Below are 19,375 nucleotides of genomic sequence, written 5' to 3'. Positions count from 1 at the left end.
TTTATGCCATGGCTGGAAAAGGAAAAAAAAAATAAAGAACTTAAATAACATTCAGTAAACTATTTAGCATTTTTTGAGCATTTACCCAGAATAAGTAATGCTGCGCAGAAATACAAAGTAGGAATGCAATGCACAAAACCAAAATCATGATCTGCAGAATTTTCACCATACAACTCTCAAACAGGAACAACAAAAAAGGTCAATCATGAGTCTCTTTTTCCCATTCAAAATACCAGCAGAGAGTGTCAACAGAAGATGTTTGAAAAATAATGCTGCTTTTACTAAGGACTTCTCTATACTTCTGGCTAAATAAGCAGTGCTGCAATCGATGCAATGGTGTTGATTTAGCGGGTCTGGGGAAGACAAGTTAAGTAGATGGCACAGCGCTCTCCTGTGCCTGTACTCCATCTCCCCGAGAGGCAGAAGATAAGTCGGCGGGAGAGTGTCTCGCGTCAACATAGCGCGGTGTAGACACAGCTGTAAGTAGGTCAATTTACAGTTTTAGTGTAGACCAGCAGTAAGACAGAATGGTTGCTTACATGCCATCTTCTTGGAGTGGCATGAAGATGAGGGATTTGTGAATATTTTTAAGTTTTTTTGTTTTAATATAAATTCTGTACTAAATTTTGGCTTATTGATGCCCATATGTGAAGTCCTTTGTGAATGATGATAAGTTTAAGAAAATTCAATTAACAAGTAAACTGAATAATCGCAAAGCACAAAACAAAATTATGTATAAACCAAGTCTGATTTATAATCAGAGCAGTGAATGCTGGCTGTGATCTTGTCTTTATCAGATTATACTTAGTTTGCTGTGTGTTACAAACAAGAATTTTTCTTAAATTCAATTATCCCCTATCCCTCACTACCACCTTTTCTTAGAAAAGAGAGTTATGTCTAAGTAAGTGAAAATTGGGGGCTAAGAGTCAGTGAGAGAAGGACTTGGGTGAGTTTCTATTTTTACTGGCAAAGTATTTTGCTGTTTTGGAGACTAAATACGTTTTAAGAAGCACACAACAGAACATTGTTAAATTCTTCAAATATAAAGCTACTTTCCATTATTGTAGTCTAACTACATAGCAAATGTTTATACAATTGTTTTACTGCAAAGACAAAATTGCTTCAATTCATGTGGCTTGACAATTAGTTAATGTGACAGATATGGACACATGCAGTATCTTGAAAGTATTGTATTCACTTTAAGTGAAATCTCTATTTTTGAGAGCCAAGGACTGCATTCTAGCTCCAGGGAAGAAGGTTACAGAGTTTGCTCCAGCAATTAAAACCAGTGGTAAGTAAATACTGTAGACCTAGGAACAGGTAAACAACTTCAGAGAAGTACTACCTCCCGGGGTGAATCACATATACTGGTTCAGACTGAGTTCAAGAGGCCCAGAAACAAAGAACGAGCTTGTGATATAAAGGGCTAGCCTGAATTGAGAAATGTACTCCATTTTGATTCAAAAATGGACATGAGGTTGTAACCAAGAGGGGAAAATCTAGATGGAAGGGTCTGAAGGAATGGAAAACCTGCTGTGTTTCCATGTGGAAGATGGACAGCACCTGGTAAACTAGCATGTACATTGTTTTACTATATATTTTTTCAGCAATGTGTTTGTCCTAAAATAAATGTATTGTGCTCTGGCTGGGTACTGATAATCAGGATAGACTGATTTAAATCAAAGTAATTTAAACCGCCAATTTTAATTGTTACTTAAATCAGCAAGAAGGAAACCTTAATGTAAATCATTAGTTCTGATCTAACTTTGCATTCACACTTTTTAGTTATAGTCCTACAGAAAAGTTGATTCCCAGTGATTCACAGTTGGTAACTGTGATGCTTCTTGGGGTATTCGAGTCACCTTGTCACCAACTGCCTCCAGTGCTAGGGAGTCTTGCCTGTGTTAGCTGGCTGTTAGCTAACAAACACAATTAGTCTGTCAGCCACTCAAGCACTCTTCTCTGGGCTACACCAGCTCTGTCTTTGCCTGGCAGTTTGACAATAGATTCACCCCAGCCCCCAAGTTCCTTCAAAGTGTACCTTTGTGGTGTCCAGCCCCTGATCACTGGATACTGACAGAAATCCCAGATCATCTCATCCCAAAGGTACAGTGTACCACAGTTTACCAGTTTTACCTTAGACCACTGCTCCTATATCACACACACAACACTTGAGTTCAATTATAAACCAAAAGCATATTTATTTAAGAAAGAATAGAGATTCAGATAAAAACCAGTGTGAGTGGTAGGAACAAATGATTACATATAAAATATCATAATACACATTCCAAATACAAAACTAACCAGTTATTGTCAACCTAAGGAAACTGTCTAAAGAAGTTTCTCTCACCCAAAGTACTCTCCAGCACTTTCAATTAAGCCTTGCTGAGCTCCCCTTTTCATGAAGCAAACTCACTGTCAGTTTACTTAGTAGGTGAAGGATACCAGGGTATATTTTTTCACTCCCAAATATACCAATACAGATCTTTTATGTTTACGTCAAAAAAGGTAACATTCTCCCCCTCCCCGCTATTTACTTTTTATGTTAGTTTTCTTCTGAAGTTTCCCCCAGCTCTTCATTAGCATTTGACTTAGAATGCTAATACAATCCTATTGTATCACATACAATACACAATGGTCCCCACAGGAGATGTCTCTCCTCTGTCTGAAGGAGTTTGTTTCAAGACACACTACCTTTCAGTGACCTGTTTTTAACTACAGATCTAGAGAACATCATTTTTAGTATAAAACACACAATTCTGAACATATTTTCGAAACATACATCTCACAGTGGTTATGAGGACCAGTGTAAGACATGCTTTAATTAGACACTTTACACTGCATTCTTTTGTTGAATCCAGGAGGATCCTATACCCCTATATACACTAGTGCCCTCTGCCAGTTGGCATCCAGAGTTTCTAGGGTCACAGTAACCATTAAAACACGTTGATTTGCATCTAAATATAGCTTTTACACTAAAACTGGTATCTTTTTGCTAACCAGAACAAAGTATATCTATAATATTTATGCAATTACATAGCTTAACATATATTTATTCAGGTTTTTAATTTTACATGTTTTATGATGTTTGCAAAATAGTGAATCATACTTTTTTTTTTTAACACTTGTGATTTCTGTCAAGTTGCATTTGGATAGAAACTGGGATTCAATTAAAATGTGCAAAAATAACGTATTAATTAAATAAAACTACTTTAAACATTAATATAAAAGAAAACTAACTGAATTGACTGTTTCTGGTTACCATATACTTCAATATTTTAGAACTAGTAGATATAATCTTAGAGCACATTTTAGTCTTATATTGGAAGGGGAAGACAAGTTGTCCTGCTTTTTCAACTCCTAATCAGTTTAGCTTTGAATGAACTAGTTGAATAAACTGAAATGAAGAAAATATTTTCTCTGTACCTCTCTGAAAATATCCTCTCTGTAGAAAAGGCTACTGCTATCAAAAACTAGTTTAGCACTTCAACAAACCCTGGTTCAAGGTGCTTAAACAGTGACTTCCACCAGTCCAGTGGTTTGACTTTCTTTAAAACTTCAGCAGCACACATGTACTAACAAATTAAATAAAAGATAATATTAAGTGATTTTAATAGATTATAGTAAATGTAGGCTTTAACATAGGTTGTCAATTTCAAATTTTAAATAGGTTTGTTTTTAAAAATGTATTAAAAATAATTTTTTTAAAGCCTAGATTTTTACCTACCCAGCTGCTAACTTTGTCATTGTCCCTTGAGAGAGAATCACAGGTGGTGGATTAAGGTCAGACCTTCTAGGATAATCACTGCACTATTAAATACCTGGCCAGGAAGAAGAGGGACATGGGTCCACACCCTAACAAAGCTGATTGCTAAGAAGCCAAAGATATGCTCTAAGAATTATTCTAGAGAAGTTCTATAGCCTGTGCTATACAGCAAGTCAGATTAGATGATCATATGGTTCCTTCTGTTTTTAGAACCTATAAAAATCTGAATAGGTACTCTTAAGCAGGCAAAAAGAGGAGCAGAGGTGCAGTTAACCCCAGAATTGTGTCAGTGGAAAAAGAGCCAGAACTTTTATTGTTATATAAAAAAAACATACTGCATAATATTAAAACAAAATATTTCAATACAATAAGCCAGCATCTCAGGAAATCAGAAAACAGTGAAATTGTCTGGATTTAGTTCAACACACAAACACACAGGAAATACCAAATAAATGAATTAATACTGTGTCTTAAGTGTTGAAATCCATATGCTTAAATATATATTTTTATTATATTATATATGAATGGCAGAGTATATAACACTGCCTACAGATGAGAAACCATTAACAGCAAGAATCATATGTGCTCTAACGCTAGCCTGAACAATTGTAAAGGTTTTATTTAAGTTACTGAACCTTAATATTTTAACAAAATTTAAGATTTGCTAAGGTCAAGCCACATACATTAAAAACTAAAAATAAAATCAGTAATTTTAAGATTCCGATCCAAATCCATGAGACATGCTGGTACTTAATTCACATCACTGTTAGTGAATAGGGTTGGTCTGCATTAAAACTTTGAAACCCCTACATGATTTTGGTTATCAGTGATAAAGCTAATCAAGAATTTAAATAAAAACCATAAATACAGTGGTGATATTTAGGATTCAATTCATAACACCATCACTGTTTTACTCTGCTTTAGTGATAAGACAGTTGCAATTCTTCCCTTGAAACAGGAGCCAGACAATGCCTACAGTTGCTTATCTTTTCTTTCTTTCTTCTCAATATTTTTTCCGAAAAGGAATTCTTCCTTTTCTGTAATTTCATATTATTTGGGATATTTACCTGGAAACAAAATCTTTGTTACATATCCTCTTTTCTGGAGTCATTATCCTACCCAACAGTCAGAACCATAGTTATGTAACAGAAATTATCTAAAGTGTTATACAGGCACAAGTAATATCTTAAAGATCCTTTTTTCATATAAATAAGTCTCTAGTAAAAAAGTACAAAGAAAAAATATTTTAGGTAAACAAAATGATCCTTAACCAGAATGTCTTCTTATATTTTTAAATGAAGCATTAGCAAATAATTAATTCTGAATGTCTTTGATTTTGCTGGATTAAGTCATTTTGTCAAAATTATTTTAATGTATCTTTCTGGTACTTAATTTCTTTGAAGTTGATAACACTAGTGGAAAAAATAGGAATTCATCTCACACACAAATGGAATACTTAGAAGTCAAAAAATCTAAGACATTTCATTGGAAAAAATAAAAAACAAATTTTCCATTGACACTATCAAGTCTAGAGGTCCTTAAAATGCAATCCATAAAACTATAAATCTCACTGAATTATAAACAGTACACTGTCATTGATACCGGTTCTCTGGGAATCTTCAAAATAGGTACAAAGGGGAAAAAAAAAAAAAAAAAAAAGAGGACCCAGACTAAATCAAAATTTTACTATAGAAGATATCATTGGTATCATCTGCAGTCTGTATGAAAACCTTACTATAAATATAACAAAAAATACTGTGTTGCTATACGTGACATGACGCTCCATATTATTTATAGAAATATGAGTATTATATAAATATGGCATAACTAAGATATATTTTATGCAAGATGGCTCATGTAAGATATCATTGGAAAGGTTATGATTTAGTGAATGTGATTATCCAGTTTGTATACATGTATCATTTCTGTATCTGGAGTTAGGAATATTGACTATGTAACAATTACAACTGTGGTTATACTTGGAGACACCCACCAGACAGTAACCAATCAGCTTTGATCGGCCACTAGAAAAACTCTTTGAAGATGTGGATCTCCCATCTTCCAGGAGTTCCTTCCTGTGGACACTGCAAATAAAACTGGTTTCATGGTTGCTTTGACACTGCAAGGTCAGGTGATAAAGTCACCTACTACAAAGTACCACCTTGGACACTGCTGGTATTTTTGCAGTGGAAACAAAGGCTTCTTGCCTTATGTAAATTCTTTTTAAGGCTAGGCAAACAGGTCTTGGGCAGGAAGGCAATGGAGAAGAGAAGAAATACTGCTGAAAGTACCTGAAGAGACAAAGGAACTGAGCTGTGGGAAAGGCAAGGGTTGAGTCTAAATTAAGACAGGAGTCTAGTCTGTAAAGAGAAATAACTGGAACTCTAAGCTACAGAAACTCTGCAACTTGCCTAAAACAACGTTTAGGGTGAAAAATTACATTTTACTTGTTTCTTGAGTGTATTAAGCTTAGTTTGCAAGTTTTGTTTTATTTGCTCAGTAATCTGCTTTGTTCTGTTTGCTATCCCTTATAATCACTTAAGTTTATTAACTACAAAAGTTAAATTTTATTTCTTATTTATAACATAACCCAGTTTTTGCCATTCATATCATGGGGGGAAAAGGGGGCCAAGAAGCTCTGCGCATTTCTCTCCACACTGAGTGTTGAGCAATTTCCTAGCTGAATCTTTCCAAAGAGAGCTGCTTTGCAGACTCTGTGTGATTCTACAGCTGGTGCGGCCTTACCTGTGTCTGTGTGCTGCCAGAGGCCGAAGAGCCTGATTCAGAAAAACAAGGAGAGGGAGCCCAGGCTAGTGGAGCAGGCTGGCTCAGTCAAACCTCAATACATCAGGTGGCACATTGAAAAAGGGGGGGGGCAACCCATCACAGTATCATTATAATTGTAATCAACAAACAAGCTGTAAAAACAGATCAGATTATGTCTCTCCATTCTGCAGGAACAGCAATTAATTTTATCCTGATACATCCCTGCAATTATCATTAACATCAACTGGAGCTGTGTCTGCATAACTGAGGGTGTAACTGGCTCTAGCTAATGACAAGTAGTAACTCAAAGTAATCCATACAGTATGTACATCACAGAAGTTAAGACATTCTGAAATCTCCCGATTTCTGAGAATTAATGTAACAGTGTTACAATTTAAAAAAAAAAAGTTTTAGTTTGCCTTGCTCCCTACTCCCTTCTTGTGGGAGGGGGAAATTAAAGGAAAAAAACGGGATTAGCTCACTAGTCTCTCTCCACTAGGCTGCCTTTTGCCGACAAAACTGTGTAGTGTAGACAAGGCCCAAGTGTCCATATGGGGAATTAATGTACACTAGTTATTCCGCACTAAATTCACACCTTAATTTACTCTGCACTAACTTTCCCACATAGATAAGTCCAGAGCAGCTTTTTCTGAGTAGCAGCTATTCCACAATGTACAGTGGTAATAGATCAGGGGCATGTAAACTTTTTGGCCTGAGGGCTGCATTGGGTTTTGTAAATTGTATGGAGGGCCGGTTAGGAGAGGGGGTCATGGCCTGGCCCCCACCTCCTATCTCTCCCCGCCCGGGACTCCTGCCCCATCCAACCCCTCCTCTCATTCCTGACGCCCCCCCCCCCCAGGACCCCTGGCCCATCCAACCACCCCTTCTCCCTGTCCCCTGACTGCCCCCGGAACCCCTGCCCCCATTCAACACCCTGTTCCCCACCCGGCCTCCCCAACCCCTATCCACACCTCCACCCCCTGACCACCACCCCGAACTCCCCTGCCCTCTATCCAACCCCCCCTGCTCCGTGCCCCCTTACCGTGCTGCCTGGAGCGCTGGTGGCGCTACAGCCATGCCGTTGATGCCCCCACGCAGCACAGAGACCAGGTCAGGCTGGGCTCTGCACCTGTGCTGCCCCAGGAGCTCACAGCCCCGCCACCCAGAGCACTGCATGGGTGGCGGAGCGAGTGAGCGAGCTGAGGCTGCGGGGGAGGGGGGACAGCAGGGGAGGGGCCGGGGGTGAGCCTCCTAGGCCAGGAGCTCGGGGGCTGGGCAGGACGGTCCCGCGGGCCGGATGTGGCCCACGGGCTGCAGTTTGCCCACCTCTGTAACAGATACTTAGACCCTGAAAGCACCTGTTAATATTATATATACACCTTGTTATTTATATTCCAGAAGCACTTAAGAGATTCCAACCAATGTTAGGGCTCCACTGTGCTAGGCACTGTACTGACTCTCAGTAAGCAGCAATCCCAGCCTGAAGAGTTTGCATTCTAAACAGACAAAGCAGACAAAGTGTGGGAGAAAGGAACGCAACATGTAAGCAGAAGTCGGACAACTGAGACACGGAGGTTAAGTGCCAGGATCTGAACTCAAGTCTCCCAGGAGTTCCAAAATCTTTAGACACTATAGTAATTATATCTATACAATTCAAAGGCAAAAAGCTACATTAACATAAAGTTGAGGTTGCTTGGTAGTATGTTGACAAATGCAAAGTAATGCACACTGGAAAACATAATCCCAACTATACATACAAAATGATGGGGTCCAATTTCACTGTTACAACTCAAGAAACAGAGCTTGGAGTCATTGTGGATAGTTCTCTGAAAACATCCGCTCAAAGTGCAGAAGCAGTCAAAAAAGCTAACAATGTTAGGAACCATTAGGAAAGGGATAGATAATAAGACAGAAAATATCATAATGCCTCTATATAAATCTATGGTACAACCCCATCTGGAATACTGCATGCAGACCTGGTTGCCCTATTTAAAAAAAAATACATTGGAACTGGAAAAGGTACATAGTAGGGCAACAAAAATGATTATGGGTATGGAACAGCTTCCATACAATGAGAGCTTTAAAAGATTGGGACTTCTCAGTTTGGAAAAGAGACAAGTAAAGGGAGATATGATCGAGGTCTATAAAATCTTGACTGGTGTGGAGAAAGTTATTAAGGAAATGTTATTTACTTCTTCACATAACACAAGATCTCGGGGTCACCAAATGAAATTAATAATCAGCTGGTTTAAAACAAACAAAAGGAAGTACTTCTTCACACAATGCACAATCAACCTGTGAAACTCTTTGCCAGGAGATGTTGTGAAGGCCAAAACTATAACGGGGTTCACAAAAGAATGAGATAAGTTCCTGAAGGAGAGGTCCATCAACGGCTATTAGCCAGGATGAGCAGGGATGCAACACCATGCGCTGAGCGTCCCTAGCCGCGGTTTGCCAGAAGCTGAGAGTGGATGACAGGGGATGGATCACTCGATGATTGTCTGTTCTGTTCATTCTCTCTGAAGCACCTGGCATTAGCTACTGTAGGAAGACCAGATATTAGACTAGTTGGACCATGGATCTGACCCATTATGGCCATTCTTATGTTGTCCCCCTGCAGGAATGCTCAGTTGAGCAAAACTCAAATTTCTGAAACCAAGGAAATGCACAGTTAAGGCTGCCCATGGAACCTTAACTCTCCCTTCTTGCAGCAATGCCCCAGTAGGTCTCGTTAACACCCATATCTTTGCTCTGCCAGTGCCATAGTTGCTGAAATGTACAAGCTCTTCACCTCCTCTTACAACCAATTCACTCTCATCCACAGGATTCCATCTAACACTTTTAAAGAACAAAAAATGAAGGGGGGGGGGGAGGAAAAAAAAAGTTGCCCATGCCACATCCTTCCTGGTCCCCTGGAAATGGCAGTAGCCAATGGGAATTATTTGCATACATTCCAGGTACAATCAGTGTGTCAGGCATTAGGTGTACCTTCACTAAAGGGTGGAGGCAGTAGTTGGGCCCTGTTGGTAAAGGTGTGTTTGTGATATAAGGACATGTGTGGACTATCTTGAGGTGTGTGACAGAGCTGTGATTATGCTCTGAGATCTGTTTTGTACCCTTCAGTGTATATGAGCAAAGAGAAGAGCCGCATGTGCACCTTTGGGATCCACTATGCATCCTTTCAATGCAGAATTATGTAGATTTGTCAGTAGCAAGGAATAAGGTTTTCATTACAAGAATTATTTTCAGCAGTGAGGTGGAATATGAGAAGATTTTAATGTTATGATGGTATAGTGAAAGTGTAGGTTGAGAAGGTATCCTGTGAATAAGTGTAAGGAGGTTGCAAAAGGTTGTGAGGTGGTTCTTAAATTATACATGTGTGGTATTCTTTCTGCGGAGTTGGTTAAGTGTCTGTGTGAGGTCTGGACCTGGAACATCCTGAATCTTAAGCCAGGTCTACGCTACACACCTACATTGGTATACCATCACCACTCAGGGGTGTGAAAAATCTACATCCCTAAGCGACGCCGTTATATTGACCTAACTCCTCGCGTAGACTCCTCTCGGGGAGGAGGGGATTAATTAAAGTGCTGCAGCCATGCAGCTGTAGTGCTATATGTGAAGACAAGCCTTTCTAGTGCCAAGAGCTAACGCTACTTGTGTCTACGTGCATACTGAGGCACTGCTTGAAGACAGTAGAGGGAAGGTGACATGGGCAACCTTTCTCCCCCACTCCCTTTTTATCCTTTAACAGTGTTAGATGGAATCCTGTGGGTGAGAGTGAATGGGTTGTAAAAGAAGCTGAAACATACATGCTCTTCACCAACTGTTGAAATTGTTCTTAAATACTGCTCACAATTTGGGCCACCAAAAACTTAGTAGGTGCCATGCATTACCAAAGGTAAAAATTGACTCAGACCATTTTGACCCACATCACAGCAACAGTTTGATCTCTAGCTCTGCACACACAAAAAACACCACCCTAGAATTAAAAAAACAAAAAAACCCAGCTATTTTATTCAGAGATTATATCTCCAGAAACGTTGGCTCAAATGACCTCCAATTTGGGTCATTAATCCTACTCTGTATTCCCATAAGGCCCAGCAAATTTAAAAAAAAAAACCATGAAAACAAGTGGATTTTAAAGCAGGGCTTTGGAGCGGAGCCCAGAGCTGGAGTGCGGAGCAGTGAAGCTGCAGGTTTTAGCCCGGAGCTGGAGCGGAGCCAGAGAAGTCACTATTGGTGCCAGAGCAGAGCTGGAGCGGAGCAATTAAAAAAATTGATTGCTCCAAATCCCTGTTTTAAAGCACTTAGAAGTGTCGTCCTCTACACATCCATCTGCAGCATATAAGGCTCTGAAAGGTGTGAATAAGAACACGCTATGGAGATGAATACAACCTGAACCAATAACTCAGGCTTTGTCTACACTGGAACTTCGTCGGCAAAACTTTTTGTCGTTTGGGTGGGGTGTTTTTTTAACACCCCTGAACGACAAAAGTTTTACCAATGAAAAGCACCGATGTGAACAGCATGCTGTCAGCAGGAGCGCTCTCCTACTGACAAAGCTGCTGCTGCTCATAGGGGGTGGAATTTTTCTGTCAGCAGGAGAGCTCTCTCCAGCCAACAAACAGCAGCTACACTAAACATCTTTTAGCAGCACAGCTGTGTTGATAAAAATCTGCATAGTGTAGACAGCCTCAGACATGAGAACCACTCCATTTATCCCAGTGGTTAGTGAAAGTATAGGTTCGCATGTCCCTCCTAAGTGTTTCAGAGCCTGTGATATGTATTGAGTATGCCCTTTCTCACACTCAACACAAAGAGCAAGGATTTCCCTATATCCTGGCTCACATGGAGGCAGGAAGGAGATCAGATTCTCCCCAAAAAGTAAAGCTCCCCCCAGTCCTCAAAACTGGCTCACATGGAGCAGGGTAGGGACGGTGGTGTCCAACCTCTGTATATGGCCACGGGCCCTGTAGATCTTGGCATACACAGACAGCAAAGAAAGGGGCTCAGTCACCCCAAGAGGAGCAAGCCCCCTATATCCCAGGGGCAGGGAGGGTGGCTCAGACCCCCACAGGGGGGCAAGAGCTCTCCAGATATAGACACACACACAGAAGGGGAGAATGTGGGGTTGACAGGTACCCCAGCCCAGGGGCAGCTCCAGGCACCAACACACACAAAGCACGTGCCTGGGGCAGCAAGCCACGGGGGGTGGCCTGCCAGTCGCCATGAGGGAGGTCCACCGGTCTCGTGGTTTCGGCAGCAAATTGGTGGCAGGTATGCCAAAGGCGCGGGACTGGCGGACCTCCCACAGGCATGCCGCCGAAAGCCACCTGACTGCCGTGCTTGGGGCGGCAAAATACACAGAGTCACCCCTGCCCCAGCTTCTATTCTACACCAATCCTGCTGACACTCATCCCCATGTCCCCCTTCCCAGCATCCCACCCCTCCAAATCCATAATCCCCACGCCTCTCTCACTGCTCCTCTACTATTCACCACTATTTATCCCCCTCCATTTGCTAGAGATCCAAACCTCTTTCCCCCTATCCCTCACTCCTCCATCCCCTAATACCTCTCCCTGAAAGCATTTGTGGCTAATTTTTTCCTCCTAAAGACTTTGATTATACCCCCCAAAAAATGAAATTGCCACCACAATTATACCACTCACAAGTTACACCAACCTTCAACCACTTAACCCATACACTCCTTTTATCTTACAAGGGGACTTGTGATTAACTTATCCTGCTATTAGACAATGTGGGTGAAGTAATATCTTTGATTTGCTCGACTTCTGTTGGTGAAGACAAACTTTCAAGCTACACAGAAGTCTGAGGAAGAGCTCAAAAGCTTGTCTCTCTCACCAAGAGAAGTTGGTCCAATCAAAGATATTACCTCACCCACTTTGTCTTTCTAATATCCTGGGACCTACACACAGGAGCAGCTCCAGGCACCAGTGCACCAAGCACGTGCCTGGGGTGGCAAGCCGCGGGGGGCAGCCTGCCGGTCGCTGTGAGGGCGGCAGTCAGGTGGGCTTTGGCGGCGTGCCTGCAGGAGGTCCGCTGGTCCCGCGGTTTTGGCGGCGGATATGCGGACGCCACTGGACCGACAGATCACCTGCAAAAAAGCCACCGAATCTGCGTGACCGCAGACCGCCCGCAGGCATGCCACCGAAGGCCACCTAACTGCCGTGCTTGGGCCGGCAAAAAACATAGAGCCGCCCCTGCCTACACAGCTACAACATCACTGCAACGGACGTTATCCTTAGTTATGTTAATTGAAGGGTTAGTTCACAGCCTGTCTCAAAGAGGTCTGTGATTCATTCAGTCATTAGTACCTCTCGATTTAACAGTACAAGGCAAAATAAATCATGGGGGGAGGGGTTGTAACACTGCAAACCTTGCTCAAATGATCCCAAATTTGGATTACTAATGCTACTTTGCACCCCCATGAGGCACATCAAATTTCAAAGAAATATGAGTAACCCGTTGGATTTCAGAGCACTTGATATGCTGTAAAACTCAACGCCTGTAAATAGTGCCATTTTTCTGTATTGGTGCATGCACACTCCTCAATTTGGGTTCCCCACATACTTAGTAGATACCGTGCACTAACTTAGGTAAAACTTAGCAGATTGAGACCATTTTGAGCTGCATCACATCAATAGTTTCATCTCTAGCTCCAAGCCCCCCACCCCACCTCCCAAAAGCCACCTAGAAACTCTGAAAAACAGCTACTTTTTTTCTAGGCTTATGTGGCCATAACTCCTACTTCAGCTGACCACAACAATTTGAGTCACTAACGCTACCCTGCACTCTCCTCGGGCACACCAAATTCCAAAGAAATCCAACTAAATCCGTCAATTTGAGGGTATTTGGAGAGGTCAAATAGAAGTCATAAAGCAACTTTAACTATAGTGCCACTGCCGGGGCACTAAAACAAGTGTCATACTGGATATTGCTTCCGCCACCCCCCGTTTCCTGCTCCCCACAAGCCATTTCAGGTGCACTCCCTCCCTGGCAGCTGGCCCCCGTTTGTGTTCCCCAGTGCTGGGACCACGAATTAGCGCCTCACGGCGCTGCGCCGGGGTCGCTGTTCTGCACCGGCGGCATTCACCGGCCCTGACACGGCGGCGGGTGGGTGTCGACCGCGGCCGGAGGGGACGGGAGGCAGCGGCTCGGCCAAGGGCCGGTCGGGACGGAGCAGCCTGGACAGCCAGCGCGACGCGCAACCTTTGACACACGGGAGAGCGGCCGCCCGACGTCGGGCTCCGCACGGGCACCCAAGCGCTGGACGCGGCCCTAGCGCAGACCGGGACCCCGAAATCCCCCAAAAGGACGCACGTGAGCCCTCAGGGGGCGGAGGAGCGCGACGGGCCCGCGGGGGAGGAGCCCGCCCCCCTCACCCTCGGGGCGGGGTGAGCGCCCCGCACCACCCCTCGCCGGGGCTCTGCGCCCCCAGGGCGGGCGGGGGCAGAGGGCAGCGCTGGGTCAGCAACAGCCCCCCCAGGACTCACCGGCCGGAGCGACAGCAGCAGCAGCACCCTCCCCCTTCCTCTACTCAGCGCTGCGGCGTCACTACGTCATCCTCCCTGAACGTTGAGCTCCCCTTAGCAACGACAGACGTGCCCCTACGTGCTGACGTACACAGCAACGAGCGGAGAGGGGTGGCTGGTTCTATCGCCGGGGCCTCGGGACGTCCCAGCCTCGGGAGCTGTGCGCGAGCGCTGCGGCCCCGGCGCCCCGCTGGAGACCGTCAGTAACAACCTGCGGGGTTTAGCCTGGAGCCGCGCAGCGCGTGGAAAAGGCTGAGCACCCCTCGCTCTCTGGCACCCAACCCGCGGGGGGCGGCCCGGGCGGGGGCGTAACGAGTGAGACCGTGGAGCCAGTGGGGCTGGGTAGGAGCTCGCGGTGCTTAGGGGCAGGCTGTATAAGCACCTAAGGTGCCTCCCGCTGCTTCCCTCGCTCTCCCACCCTTCCCAAGGTGCCAAGATAACCCCCACCCCACCCGTTTTCACGGGAGCACTGGAAGGACCATTATCTGGCTGGGTAAGTTGTTGTGAGGTACCAACAAAGATGACACACTGTCATTTCTGGGGAATGTCTATGGCCTAGTATCATAGAAAGGTGGGGCTGCAGCGAACCTCAAGAGGTCATCAAATCCGTCCTCCAGTGCTGAGGCAGGACCAAGTAAACCTAGGTCGTCCCTGACAGGTGTTTAGCTAACCTGTTCTTTAAAATGTCCAGTGACATGGATTCCGCAATCTCCCTCTACCACACTATTCCAGAGTTTAACTACCTTAGAGTTAGAAACCGTTTACTAATACCGAACCTAAATCGCTCTGGCTGCAGATTATACCCATTACTCTTTATCCTACCTTCAGTGAAGAAGAAGAAGACTCAACCACCATCCTCTTTTATAACAGCCCTTAACAAATTTGAAGACTGTTATCAGGTCTGCTCTTAGTCTTCTTTCTCCAGACTAAACATGCCAAGTTTTTTAAACTTTTCCTCTTACATCAAATTTTATAAACCTTTCATAATTTTTGTTGCTCTCTTTTCGACTCACTCGTTTGTCCACATCTTTCCTAAACAGTGGCATCCAGAATTGGACATAGTACTTCACCTGACACCTCACCAGTGCGGAGTAGAGAAGGGCAAAGTAGAGGAGCATCTTACAAAGGGCACTCCTGTTAATATACCCCACATATTAGCCTTTTTCTCAACTGCATCACTTTGTTGTCTCATATTCAATTTGTCATTCATTATAACCCCCAACGGACCCTACCATCTAGCCAGTTCATCCCCATTTTTTAGTTTTGCATTTAATTTTTTCTCCCTAAGTGTAGTACTTTTCACTTGTTTTCATTGAATTTCATCATACTGATTTCAATTCTCCAATTTGTCAAGATCACTTTGAATTCTAATCCAGTCCACCAAAGCGCTTGCAATCCCTCCCAGCTTGGTGTCATCTGCAGATACTATAAGCATACTCTCCACTCCATTATCCAAGTCATTAATTAAAATGTTGAATACTTCTGGACCCAGGACAGTTGCCTGCAGGACCCCACTAGATAAATTCTCTCAGTTTGACAGCAAGCCATGGATAACTACTCTTTGAGTACGGTCTTTCAACCACTTACGTATCCACTTTATAGTAATTTCATCCAGACCAGATTTCCCTAGTTTGCTTGTGAAAACATCATGGATCACTGTGCCAAAAGCCTTACTAAAATCACGATATATCATGTCTAGCACTTTCCCCTCATCTGCTAAACCAGTAACCCTGTCAAAGAAGCAAATTAGGTTGGTTTGGCATAAATCTTCTACAAATCCATACTGGCTATTCGTTGTAACCCTAATATTCTCTAGGTGCTTACAGATCGATTGTTTAATAATTTGTTCCAGTTTCTTTCTAGGTATTACAGTTAGGTAGGCCGGTCTGTAATTCCTCAGGTCCTCTTTCTTCACATTTTTAAGACTAGGTACCTACTTTGATTGCCTTTCTCCCAGTACTCCTCCATAAGTTCTCAAAGATAATTGCTAATGGTTACAAGCAGTGTTCCCTCTAATTTTTTACAACCATGTGTGGAATGAATTTTGTTATGTGCACCAACATGAAGGTGATGGACACCAATGTGCACCAATATGAAGGTGCTTGGGTCTGTGGCTTGATTTCGCAGCTTGGGTTCATAGCTCGTGGTAGCTAACTGGCCAGGAAAACCAGGCACAAGGAAGGGCTGGGTCTCTGTTGGGTGCGCACCAATGCCCTTCGATGTTGGCAGCAGAACATTACCCAAAGTCTTCCATCTCACCCATCTTTTTTATAGGCTTTTAGTATGAATCAAGCATCTATAGGTCTTGCTGTGATACGCTGTCTCTGGGTTCGGTGTGATTGATCACCCATCAATTGCAGACATGACTTTCAGCCTCGGACCTGATTTTGATCTTACTTTAATTGTACCTTTGTTCTTTTCTTTTAGGGTGGACTCTTCTTACTTTGTCAGGGCTGTTGTTTGCATCTTCAGCCCTTGGTGTTTGCACTTAACTTTATCAGGAAAGGCTGGGGCTGGAGGTTGATTCCATTATTCATGCATACCTCATTCACACATCTAAACTAAACTAATAAGGTTACAGCAGGGTTTTTCAAAATGAAGGTTACATCAGGGTTTTACAAAATGGAGTGAGCATTTCAAAGTGGAGTTTGACTTACAATATGGAGTCTTATTAAAACAAGGGTAATGAATAATTTACAGTGTTGAGAGGCAAACAGTAAACAGGAGTTACAATGTAAAACAGTGACAACCAAAATAAATAATTTCATTCTTCAGCCGGGGCCTCAGGGACGTGGTGCTGGCCGCTTCTGGGAGCAGCGCGGGGCCAGGGCAAGCAGGGGGCCTGCCTGAGCCCCCCCGCATGTCGCTGCCACCCCAGAGCCACTCCAGGTAAGCAGTGCCAGGCTGGAGCCCACCCCCCAACTCCTCCTGCACCCCAACCCCCTGCCACATCCCACACCCCAAACCTGAGCCCCTGCCACACCCCTCCTGCACCCCACCCCCTGCCACATCTCAACCCTCTGCCCTGAGCCCCCTGCCACACCCTGCATCCCTCCTGCACCAACCCCCTGCCCTGAACCCCCAACCCCATGCCCTGAGCCCCCTCCCACAGTCCTCCATGCACCCATGCCCCCTTGTACACCCCACACCCCTCCTCCCCCCCCAACCCCGTGCCCTGAGTCTCTTCCTGCACACCTCACCCCCTCCCACACCCCAATCTCCCACCCCAGCCCTACATTCAATTACCCCACCCAGATGTGGCCCTCAGGCCAAAAAGTTTGCCCAGCCCTGATGTAAACTGTGCTCATAAGCATCTAATTTTGAAATATTAACAAGATATGTCATTTTGACCTTGGTTAGGCTTTCCTTTGACTTTCAGTTATGATTTCTTTCTTTAGTACCACAAAAACTAGGTAAGTTAGTTCATTGTAGAAAACTCCACTCGCACCACTGGTGCAACTAGTGGACTAAATCTCCTAATGCACCAAGGCAAGCCTGAAGATTTTGGGAATGCAGGAGGAAGAAACCCCAGTTAGCACTCCTACTTCAGTTATTTTACTCAAGGCTCATTTGAGGAGCAGAAACAGTGACAGAACACTTTAACAGGCAGCAGGAATAGTTATAGTGGTATAGAATAGGAATATTGAGGGCAATTTTTTTTCTTTTAATTGTATAATCATTTATATTTCATGCAGTGGAGAGTGTTAAAATATTCCTCTGAGGTCTATATTGAGAGAGAATCTCATTGCATAATCTGCTTTAAAAAAAAATCTGGCAGGAAATCAAGAAAAATCTGTATTATCAAATCCTTTCCTATATGAAGAGATCTCACAGCTCTAAGAGAGACCTCACTTTCCCTTTATAACTCTCTTCTGTGAATTGCTCTTGTCAGTAAGAACCTTTCATGAAAAACTTTGTCATGATACAGTCCTTCCAACAGGGAATGAAAATGGCTCTCCTTTTAGAGCACTGATTGCGACTTCAATTGGAGTGTAACATCACGGAGCACACAATTCTCTCTGTGATACCCCCCACTTTCTGTTCACCATAGGAAGAAATAGACCCTCTACCTTCGCTAGAGATCTTTTGAAATCACACATAGTGATGTAACTGAAGCCTTATGTTTCTTTGTCTGGAACTAGCATTGGTATGTGTGATCCTAGTGCAGAGGCTGCGTTCCCATCATAGCAACAGTGTGACTGAGGGTATCTCAACTTTGTAATCAGATGTGCGGCAACAGCTTGCATAGGCATTCCTGTGCTAGCTTTAATCTAGCTAGAGCGGCTGAAAATAGCAGCAAAAATGTGGTGGTGCAGGCTTCAGCATGGGCTACACAAGCCTACCTGGAACCCTGAATACATGCTCACTCTCGCAACCTGCCCTGGGGTCCATGCTGCCACATCTTCATTGCTATTTTGAACCATGCTACCTATATTAAAGCTAGTGTGGGTATGCATACACCAGCTGCAATCATACTTCTGGTTGCAGCGTAGACACGCCCAGGAACATGAGAGTGCAAAACCACTGACAGCGTGAGCAGATCATGCTCTCAAAACTGTTTCCATGTTGTTTCCTATTCTCGTTACACCCTCGAGTCTACTCTGTCAAGACACTCTCATGACTTCAAATTCCTCCTAAAAACTTCGGTGATGCCTACAAAAAGTGAGAAAACAGCTACAGAAAAACAGGACAAGCACCAAAACATATATATTCCCAAAATGACCAATGCCTCCTCTTATGCAGAGAACACCAGGCTGCTATGACCATGGGAATATTTTCCTCACTGATGTCTCACTTGCCAAAAAGGCAGCACCAGTGACCCTTTAATTGGCCAAAGACACATTCAACAGTCATTCTGCACCTTCTGAGCCTGTTGTTGAAGCGCTCCTTGCTGCAGGCAAGGTTCCCAGTGTAAGGCTTCATGAGCCACAGGAGCAAGGGGTAGGCTGGGCCTTCAAGGATCTCTATTGGCATCTGGTCTGGAAAGGAAGTCCCAGCTTGCAACTTTCTGTACAGGCCAGTGTTCCTGAAGATGCATGTGTCATCCACCTTCCCTGACCACCCCACCTTGCCAATGAAACAACCCCGGCAATCCACCAGAGCTTGCAATACCCTAGAAAAGTACCCTTTTCTGTTGATGTACTCCTTCACAAGGTGATGTGGGGCCAAAATGGGGATATGCATGCCATCTGTCACCTCACTGTAGCTTAGGAATCTGTGACACTTTGAGGCACAGTGTAGCACCCTGTAACCCCCATATTCATCATTTGTATATGGTTATATTTCA

At 43.7% G+C, this 19,375-nt stretch overlaps 1 protein-coding gene across 3 annotated transcripts in view; it reads right to left on the bottom strand.

Annotated features, from left to right (window-relative positions):
* BTBD9 (BTB domain containing 9) overlaps positions 1 to 14,372 on the bottom strand; it is a 280,634-nt gene extending 266,262 nt beyond the window's left edge. The window contains exons 1-3 of one of the 3 annotated variants that reach the window (XM_039529948.1): positions 14,050 to 14,372; positions 7,912 to 8,028; positions 6,512 to 6,684 (exon numbers count right to left, since the gene is read on the bottom strand). The gene's annotated coding sequence lies outside the window, so the exon portion shown is untranslated. The remainder of the gene's footprint in view (positions 1 to 6,511; positions 6,685 to 7,911; positions 8,029 to 14,049) is intronic. The other 2 variants (XM_039529950.1, XM_039529949.1) reach the window with 2 other exon arrangements.
* Between the last annotated feature and the right edge of the window lie 5,003 nt (positions 14,373 to 19,375).

The sequence above is a fragment of the Mauremys reevesii genome, linkage group 3 (genome assembly GCF_016161935.1).
Source record: "Mauremys reevesii isolate NIE-2019 linkage group 3, ASM1616193v1, whole genome shotgun sequence".
Taxonomy (NCBI): domain Eukaryota; kingdom Metazoa; phylum Chordata; order Testudines; family Geoemydidae; genus Mauremys; species Mauremys reevesii.
Note: the sequence above shows the minus strand (reverse complement) of the source record. Positions and strands in the feature narration are given on the sequence as shown.